The sequence below is a fragment of the Gymnoscopelus braueri genome (genome assembly GCF_963280865.1).
Source record: "Gymnoscopelus braueri genome assembly, contig: SCAFFOLD_35, whole genome shotgun sequence".
Lineage (NCBI taxonomy): Eukaryota > Metazoa > Chordata > Actinopteri > Myctophiformes > Myctophidae > Gymnoscopelus > Gymnoscopelus braueri.
In genome coordinates, this window is record NW_027660596.1 from 596720 (window position 1) to 605602 (window position 8883).

Genomic DNA, 8883 nt, shown 5'->3' on the forward strand with positions numbered 1-8883 from the left:
AAAACCAGCTAACTCCATTGGATCCTCAAACTCTTCTGCTAAACCAGCTAACTCCACCAAAGTGGAGTTAGCTGGTTTAGCTGAATCCAGGCTCCACCCCCTTTTGACCTCCAACCTCAGTGAGCTTGGAGGTCCATTCAGCTGTTCTTATCAATGATGAACAAAACCTCCTAACTCCACTTTTTGTTTTGTTTTTGTCATTTCCTGAAAAATGAACATGCCGGAGAGCAGAGATATAATGTCTGTGTTTACTTATTCACTCCATCCTTCAATGCATTTTACAACCCTTAGGGGGCGTGTAATTGATTGGATTAACGAAGGCGTACAGATGTGCAACTTTGTTATGTGTTTTTTTAATTTGTTCATTTTTATTTAATGTTTGACTATATTATTTGTTGCCATGTGTGTGCTTTGCTGATCAGAGCAGCTGTGATTTTTAATTCCCCCCCAGGGATTAATAAAGTATTTCTCTCTCAGATAAGATAAACGAACTCAAACTTATTATTGAGGCAATTAAAAAGCAGAGATGCCGGCAGATGTTTTCAGCCGTGAATGAATCTTAACACAGGCATCAGTGACTGACCCCATGACCCATGCCATGGAAGACAGGCAGACACGGTCGTGTTCACCCACCGAATCCCACCAATCCCAAGAGAGCTCTTGTTTCTCAGAGTGTGGGGGGGTCCACAGGGACCCCCAGGGTTACTTGAGGGGGTCCAAAGGGAGCCTTATACAGCTATAGGTCTGTAACTCTGAGAGTTATGGGGTTCATTGGAATAAAAAAGTTTGAGAACCACTGGTATAGAATCTTAGTGGTTCCCAAACTGGGAGTCTCCAAATATTTTTTGTATAATATATATATATTTTTAGTTTAATGTGCAACATTGTTTTCTCACTCAACAGTAAACAAACCAACATACAGTATACGTGTATACAGGGTATCTGCACATTTCTAAAGTGACAATTGAATGACTTTTCAGACCTTTATAATACCAAATTGGCCAAATTGTCAAATATTACATAAGAAAGAGGCAAACATTGTGAAAATAGCCGATCTACAAGCTCACAACCCCACGTTGTGACCTTGTAGTTCGGCTATTTTCACAATATTTATCTGTGGAACCGAGTCAAACTAATTGTAATGCCTACAATTCCAAGTGCTTGTCAGGGTGGGGGGTCCCCAGTTCAAATACTATGATTATTCTGGGGGGTCGCGGCCTGAAAGGTTTGGGAACCCTTCGTATAGAGAAGGTGGCGTACATGTCCAAAAGATATAGATGCCACAAAGATGTCTTTATAAAAATCTTCTGACATTTGACCACTTAAAACCCAAGGACATTGTGTTGACCAGGGTCCCTCGGGGGCCTGTACTTGGTCCCCTCTTTTCCTCCCACTCTATTCTAAATCTCTTGCCTAAAAATAACAGATCTGCAAGCTCACGACACATTGTTGACGTGTTGTGAGCTTGTATCTGTTATTTCCAGTTGAATGTTTGCCTATTAGTCTGTGACATGAACAGAATAGGGACGCTAGGGGTTTATTTTTACCAGGGGAAATCAAAGAACGGATTCCCTAATTCTTTGAGAAGCATGTGAGTCGCGTACTGTCCTGCTTTTACTTAAGTGGAAATTATGAATATGAATTTCATAAAGTACATCAAGGTCTCTGGTGTTCTCTGAAGGTTCCATAGATGTTCCAAGATGCGTCGTAAACACACTCAGATATGCAGACGGTGGAGTGGCTGCTAATTGCTATTTGACACAGACGCTAATAGCTGTTGATGCCGTTATTAGGTGCAAAACTAGATGTGAAAGTCATACAGAACGAATGCCACATGGCCTCTTAACCCATTAAGACATGAAGCCGATTCTACAAAAATGTCTTCTAAATCCCAACATTATTCCGAAAAAACGTATGTTTCTATATCAGTGGTTCTCAAACTTTTTCATGTCAAGGACCCCCAAAATTATATGTATTTGGCCACCGACCCCCATCTCAAAATATTTTGTTCCAGGGACCCCTAGAAGCAAAGATTTGAGTTACAAATGTAAAAATATATATATTCAAAGATTTGCACAAATGCTCTCGATTAAAAAAAAATTGCAGATCTACAAGCTCGTAGTTCGGCACTCGGTGCCGCGCTACGAGCTTGTATATCTGCTATTTTTGAATAGCCAAAGTGTAAAATAATGCTTTTTCGCTCAAATCTAAAAATGACACAGATGCGTCACAGGTCTTAACACATTCCATGCCAGAGTTTAATCTCATAATGTACTCACCAGTGCCAGCGTTTTATTGTTGTTTTTTTGTTTTTTTCATGTCGCCACAGACCTCGCTAAATAAGTTAAAAGTGCGCGTTCATTTGGTTCTAAACACACAGCGGATCCGTGAGAAACGGCCAGCGAAAACAGTTTCCAAATCCGTGCCGCCATCTTGAAGCTACAGCCGATCAACGGTAAACAGTGATCAGCGAGGAGAAAAACAACAACCGAGAAAATCGAGTTTTAAACAGGATCCCAGACAGGAAGCGGATACGATCGAAAAAACCGGAACCCGAATAATTCTGTTTCCGACCGGAAACCGGAAACGGAAATGGATCAAAAAAATTCGGAAAGTGCACCTGGGGCGATTACAATGGGAATCGGCGGTTCGCGTAGATCTACGCGACTGGCACGCTGCGGCTTTAAATAGGTTCGCGTAGATCTACGCGACTGGCATTCAATGTGTTAATGGGTTAAATGAATAATAAAAAATAAAATAATCACAGTGATTCGTCCTGTCAGATTGTGTTTAATCTTTTAAAACTTGACTCACTTATCAGTGTACAGCGCAGGATCGCCAGCAGGATTATAACAGCTGGACTTTTCATTATTCAGTACACATGTCCTCAAGAAATAGAAAAAGAAAGTTCACAAAGGTAAGCATATTATGGAACCCGCACTGGAGTTCTTCTGATAATGTCTTTTTTATGACTATACCTGTCAAAGTGTACTCTATGTATTGCTAGTTTGCTGAGGAACTGAGGCGCTGTGAAACACACTGTATAATCTGAGCTGGGTGATGCTGAGTGGGATAAAAAATATTCCCTTTGTAGAACCTGACTCATCGGTTTTGACCATTATTTTGTCAAAAAGTGCAACATTTTCTAATCCATTTGAAACAACTTGGGAGAACATTTAAAGATGGTGTTTTTTTGTGTTATTATTGTTACGAAAATAAGCGTTAAATAACTTTATATTCTGATAGTAATCATTGCTGTATAGACTAAAGTGTTCATTAACAGGAGTTCTCTCCAGCTCTTTAGTTAACAGACTTTCCGGTTGTGGTACAAATTATATCCAATCAGATGCAAGATAACAGGATAAACAAGTGAAATTGGAAGTGATGAAACAAACAAACAAAGTAAGCAGACGAAATTGCAACTGCAACGCTTTGATTTGATACTGTATATTAGATGTCATGGTTAAAAGAAAAACACATCTCAGGGAAACGTCAAGGATAAAAAAACAATAAAGCCAGTGACTTATTTCCATTGTGGTCCTTGGTCTGAGACAAAAGAAAACATTACAACATAAAACAGGCAATGCAACAATACATAAAACACGCTATGAAAATTGAAGCTGATAAATGGGTTCTCTCTCCTGATTGGAGGAAATTGGTGTCACACCTGAAAATGTAGTTTCTGTTTACTAAAGAGTTGGACACCTGTTACCAAACAAACACACTATAATGTACAGTATACCAAACTGGGGGTCCTTGAAATTAATAAAACGTTTGAGAACCGGTCACTTAATCACTTAAACCCCAGCATCCGTATTGTGGTGAAAGCTTTCCCCACAATAACAGAAAACAGAAAAGACCAGTGATGGAAAGTAACCAAGTACATTCACTCAAGTACTGTACTTAAGCATGTTGATGTATTTTTACTTTACTGGAGTATTTCCAGTTTTCAGTACTTTTACTTCTACCCCACTGCATCTCAGAGGCAAATATTGTACTCCACTACACTACAAAACTAGTTACTTTGTAAAACATACATTAACCACTTCAACCATGGCTATTTGAAAATAGCCGATCTACAAGCTCACAACGCGTCGCAAGCGACGCGTTGTGAGCTTGTAGATCGGCTATTTTCAAAGGATTTTTATACATTTAGAATCTTGTGAAATGGGATACAGTATGGCGTAATGAGGCCAATACTTTATTTATTTTACTCAAGTCAATTTTGAATACCGGACTGTTACTTGTAACAGAGTATTTCTACATGGTGGTATTGATATTTTTACTCAAGTAAAACATTTGAGTACTTCCACCACTACCACCACTGGAAAAGACTAGAGAGCCCTGAGCGCCTCCGGTCAACCATAATAGGGTTTAAGTGGTTAAAAGTGCTGGTCCATACCCGGGGATTGTGGGCACTAGCTCATACTACGACAGCAGAACTCCTGGGACACAGCTTTTACTGCACACATGTAAGATACAGTACATGCACAACAACACAGGATTATATTGGTGCTCTAACCCATTAAGACCGGGGAAAGCATCTGTCGTTTTAGATTTAACCACTTTAACCATTATCTTATACTTTGGCTATTCAAAGATAGCAGATATACAAGCTCATAGCGTGGCACTGAGCTTGTAGATCTGCATTTTGTTTTGGAAAAATCAAAATACATTGTGCAAATCTTTGAATATATATATTTTCAAAGCGAACATTTGTAACTCAAATCTTTGCCGCTGGGGATAAATGTCTTCTAGATCCTAACAGTTTTTTTTTTTTAAATGTATGTTGCTATATCAGTGGTGCTTTAACTTTTCCATGTCAAGGGCCCCCAAAATGATATGCATTCTGTAGCTGCGGACCCCCACCTCAAAATACGTTGTTCCAGGGACCCCCAAGAAGCAAAGATTTGAGTAAAAAAGAAATCGCTTAAAAAAAATATATACATTTTTCACGATTTTTCAAAAATAGCAGATCTACAAGCTCATCGGTGCCGCGCTATGAGCTTGTATATCTGCCATTTTTGAATTTGAATAGTATAAAATAATGGTTAAAATGGTTACACAGAATTGTTCCCGGTTTTAACGGGTTAAGTCTAATTTATATGTAGCCCAGCCTTGCTGGGTCTGCAGCTTGCTCTGCGCTTAAATCAAAGTCCTTTACAACTTTGCAACATCGAGACAGCTCTATCTCTCTGGCGAGTATGCTGTAGCCTTGGGGCCCAGATAAACAGCATGCTGCTATAAATAGGAGAGAGCACAATTAGACAATTGGAAAACCTGGCAATCAATGGCCCTGCTCTCTGAGTCACTTCCCTCGGCTCCACCCCCTGCTGAGTGAGTGCACGAAAATGCTAATAAACAGCTTTTGCTGTATCTGAGGACAGTCAGACAGACAGACAGACAGACAGACAGACAGACAGGCAGGCAGGCAGGCAGGGGTTTTGACAATGAATAGCAGAATGGTGGAACAGTAGGATAGGATAGCAGATATTATCAGCTTGCCCGGCATCACCAGGGTTAACTTAGAAGTACACAGCGAATGCCTTCCCCGCAGTAACAGAAAACAGAGGGACTCGGGTCAACCGTATGTGGTTTAAAGGAGTAGTTCACAAAAAATATATACTTGTTTTCTATCAATTACACACGGTCACCCATGAAGCGTTGAATTCATGGCGATTTTTTAGATTTTTGTCGCATTCCCGGGCTTAGGAATGCGACAAAAAAATAAATCTCCATGAATTCAAGGCTTCATGGGGTGTGTAATTGATAGAAAATAAGTATTTTTTTGTGTGAACTACTCCTTTAAGTGGTTAAGTGGTTAAAAATCGGGACTACCGCCGCTAGTTTGCCAAGTGAGCTGTGAAACACTATGTTCTATAACCTAGTGCAGACTACAGAGTGATGCTGAGTAGGATAGGATGTCCTCTTATGTGGCTGTGGATTCTTCCCAACGCTGAGAGGACATCTCACCCTCCCTGTCTCCGTGTCGTCTCAAAGGGCCGACACTTATCACATCCAAACAGCTCTCGCCGGTAATTGATGACACGTCATGAATGTATGTTTCCCGCTGCGCGGTGCGGCGCGTCATACCGGTCTTAAAACAGCTACCAGTACGGGGCCTCACCTCACTCCTATCGCTGACATTTGCGCGGCGACTGCCATTTTTCACTCTAACAATACACGATGAGCCCCGTCTTCGATTCCATTGTGGTCCCTCAGCAAGTGGTCCCTTCCTCCCAGTCCAATCCCCTTTCTGCACACCACAGGGGGAAATAATAAATAGCTTCTGTAATTATCTTTCCTCCCGGAAAATGGGTCGCTTTTTTTCCCTCCGTAACCCACTCACTCACTTTGTTTCCCTCTCTCTCCCTCCCTCTCTCTTTTCCAGACGAGTAAGGCAGTGAGCAAGGGTGACTTCCCGCTGGCTAACATCGCGTCCCGACGGGCTCTCTTCCTCGCCGCTCTCTCCATCACCATAGGAACGGGGGTGTACGTGGGGGTGGTGGTAGCCCTCATCGCCTACCTCTCAAAACCAGGACACATATAGCAGCAGCAAGCCAGGCTCCCACCTGCCTCCCAGTACCGCCCGGGATCGAGAGACAAAACAGTCCTCTGGGGACCGCAGCTCTCCTTTCTATACTGCTACTACGACTACACTACTCCATGCTGCTGTAGGGCAACTGGATTTTTTTTAGGGATGTACATTCCTCCTCCGCCCTCCCCCCCAATCGTTTTCTCTCTCTCTCTCCCTCTCTCCTTCCATCCCCTGTCAACCGAGATTAGCTGCAGTGACTGGAGAAAGGTCAAGTAAGAAGGAGGAGAGGGAGGGAGGGGGATTGGGGGAGGGGGGTATAGGATGGGGGGGTGCAACTTTTTCCTTTTTAAGATGGCGGGTGGGGGATGGTCGGGTACCTGAGCGACGGAGCCATTTCAGTGTGGCTGCCAGTTTGGCATCTGGCTGCTCAAAACACAGCCGGTCTGGAAAATAAAGAGCCGTTTTGTCTGTATCTTCCCCCCACCCCTGTTGCATCTCGGGGGTGTTTTTAGCATCCGACGTGACGGCGGAGACTTTTTGTGTCGGGAAGGCAGAGAATAAACTGTGGCAGCCAATTAGTGGAACTTTTCAAGCTCTCCCGCCCTAGTCGTTGGCACCACGGACTCTCTTAAAAACTGGGAAGCCTTCCCTAGGTCACAATCCCTCATGTCAATTTGCCCTTGTATGCTTTTCTTTTGAATGTCGAGAGAGTTTACAAAGCCCCCTGTCTCTATATGAACTCCAAAAAACACAGACAGAACAGATAAACCGTACATGTGACACGACATGGCCAATTCTCTCTCTCCATCAGAACATTTTGCTTTCTCCTTTGAGGAAACTAATGGAACGTGGAATTCCCTCGACGACACTCCCTGTCGAGGGAGTGCTTTCATGTCCGGGAGCATCTCGGTCAACAAACTATTGACAATGAACGCATCATTAGATAGAAGGATTCAAGGGGAAATAAAGGTTGTCAAAAGAAATCAGCAGGAGAACAACGGAAAGAACCCTGTATTTTAGAGGGCGCCACTGTCGAAAACATGGTCCTGAACTCTTAACAATGTCTATTCATGTGCAACAGAGGCTGCCCTCCGTCCATGTGAGCAAGTCTTTGTTTTCATGTGTATGTGTGTTCTACTGTAGTCTCTCGAGACAGACTTGTGGTCTCACACAATTTGCAAATGCTTTCCGCCCAAAAAATCTGCACTTTGGAAGTGCTGAAAAAAATGCGACATCACTTCAACTTTGCAGTCGCGTAGGGTTAAGATTAGATTTGGTGTAGAGAGGGAAAAAGAGGAGGGGGCCTAATATAGACCCCTGGTCATTGAAGTACAAGTATATTGTGGTTAATTTAAAATATATTTTTGTGAATGGAAATAACAAACAGATGGCAGCTTCCTGTTGCAACCTTTGCAAGGAGCAGCTACTTACTATGTAGCATTTGAAGATTGTGGCAGAGCTGCCTGGTTTGAGAGACTATGTCTGTTCTGTTCCCTGCTGTCTATAGACCTCTCTAACCTTGCTTAAAGGGGTGTATAATTGGTACTGGAATCAGGACCACAGATGCCCGGGGGGACAGAAGATTCTCAGAAGTTCACGATGACAATTATTGCCGCCAAAAAAAAGAGAGACCTGCACTCATTTTGATCCCACTCAAATGTCTCCAAAACAAAGTTTCTGCATCGTCTGGCAGCTCAGTGTGACACTGGTTAGTTTTGACCGGAACAGATGGACAGGGTCACTTCCAGTTTGCAGCGAGACAAAAGGAGCTGTAACAGAAAAATGAAAGAATCACAAATCTGTTGTAATGATAAGAGCGTCCCTGCTGCGGGGACGCCGTCTAGGAATCAGAGAGAGGATCAGAGAGATGGAGGCACTCCTGCACAGCAACAGCTGGAGCGTTCATTCAACGCTTAAAGGGATAGTTCACCCCCAAAATTATTTTTTTTCTATCGATTAGTCACCCCATTGAGACTTCAATTCATGGATATTTTTTATTTTGGAAAAAAAAATCATTTTTGGTTGTGAATTATCCCTTTAAGCTTAATTCATACTCCGTCGTACGGCGTCACTTGCCAAAAAAGAGCTGATCTACAAAGCTGATGCGACGCAATGTCAGCTTGTAGATCAGCTCCTGCTGGCTGGCGACACCGTCTTAAAACAGAATCAACAGCTTTAGACCTCTAGTTTGAGGGGCGGTAATGTTTATCAGCAGTGCAATCGGCAAGCAGCAGCGTTGGGACAAGTGACACTAACGGACTACTAATAGGTGGATCTAATCAAAAGGAATGACCCACCACCACAATAACACCGGCTTGTATTGAATTTCCTTTTAACCCATTATG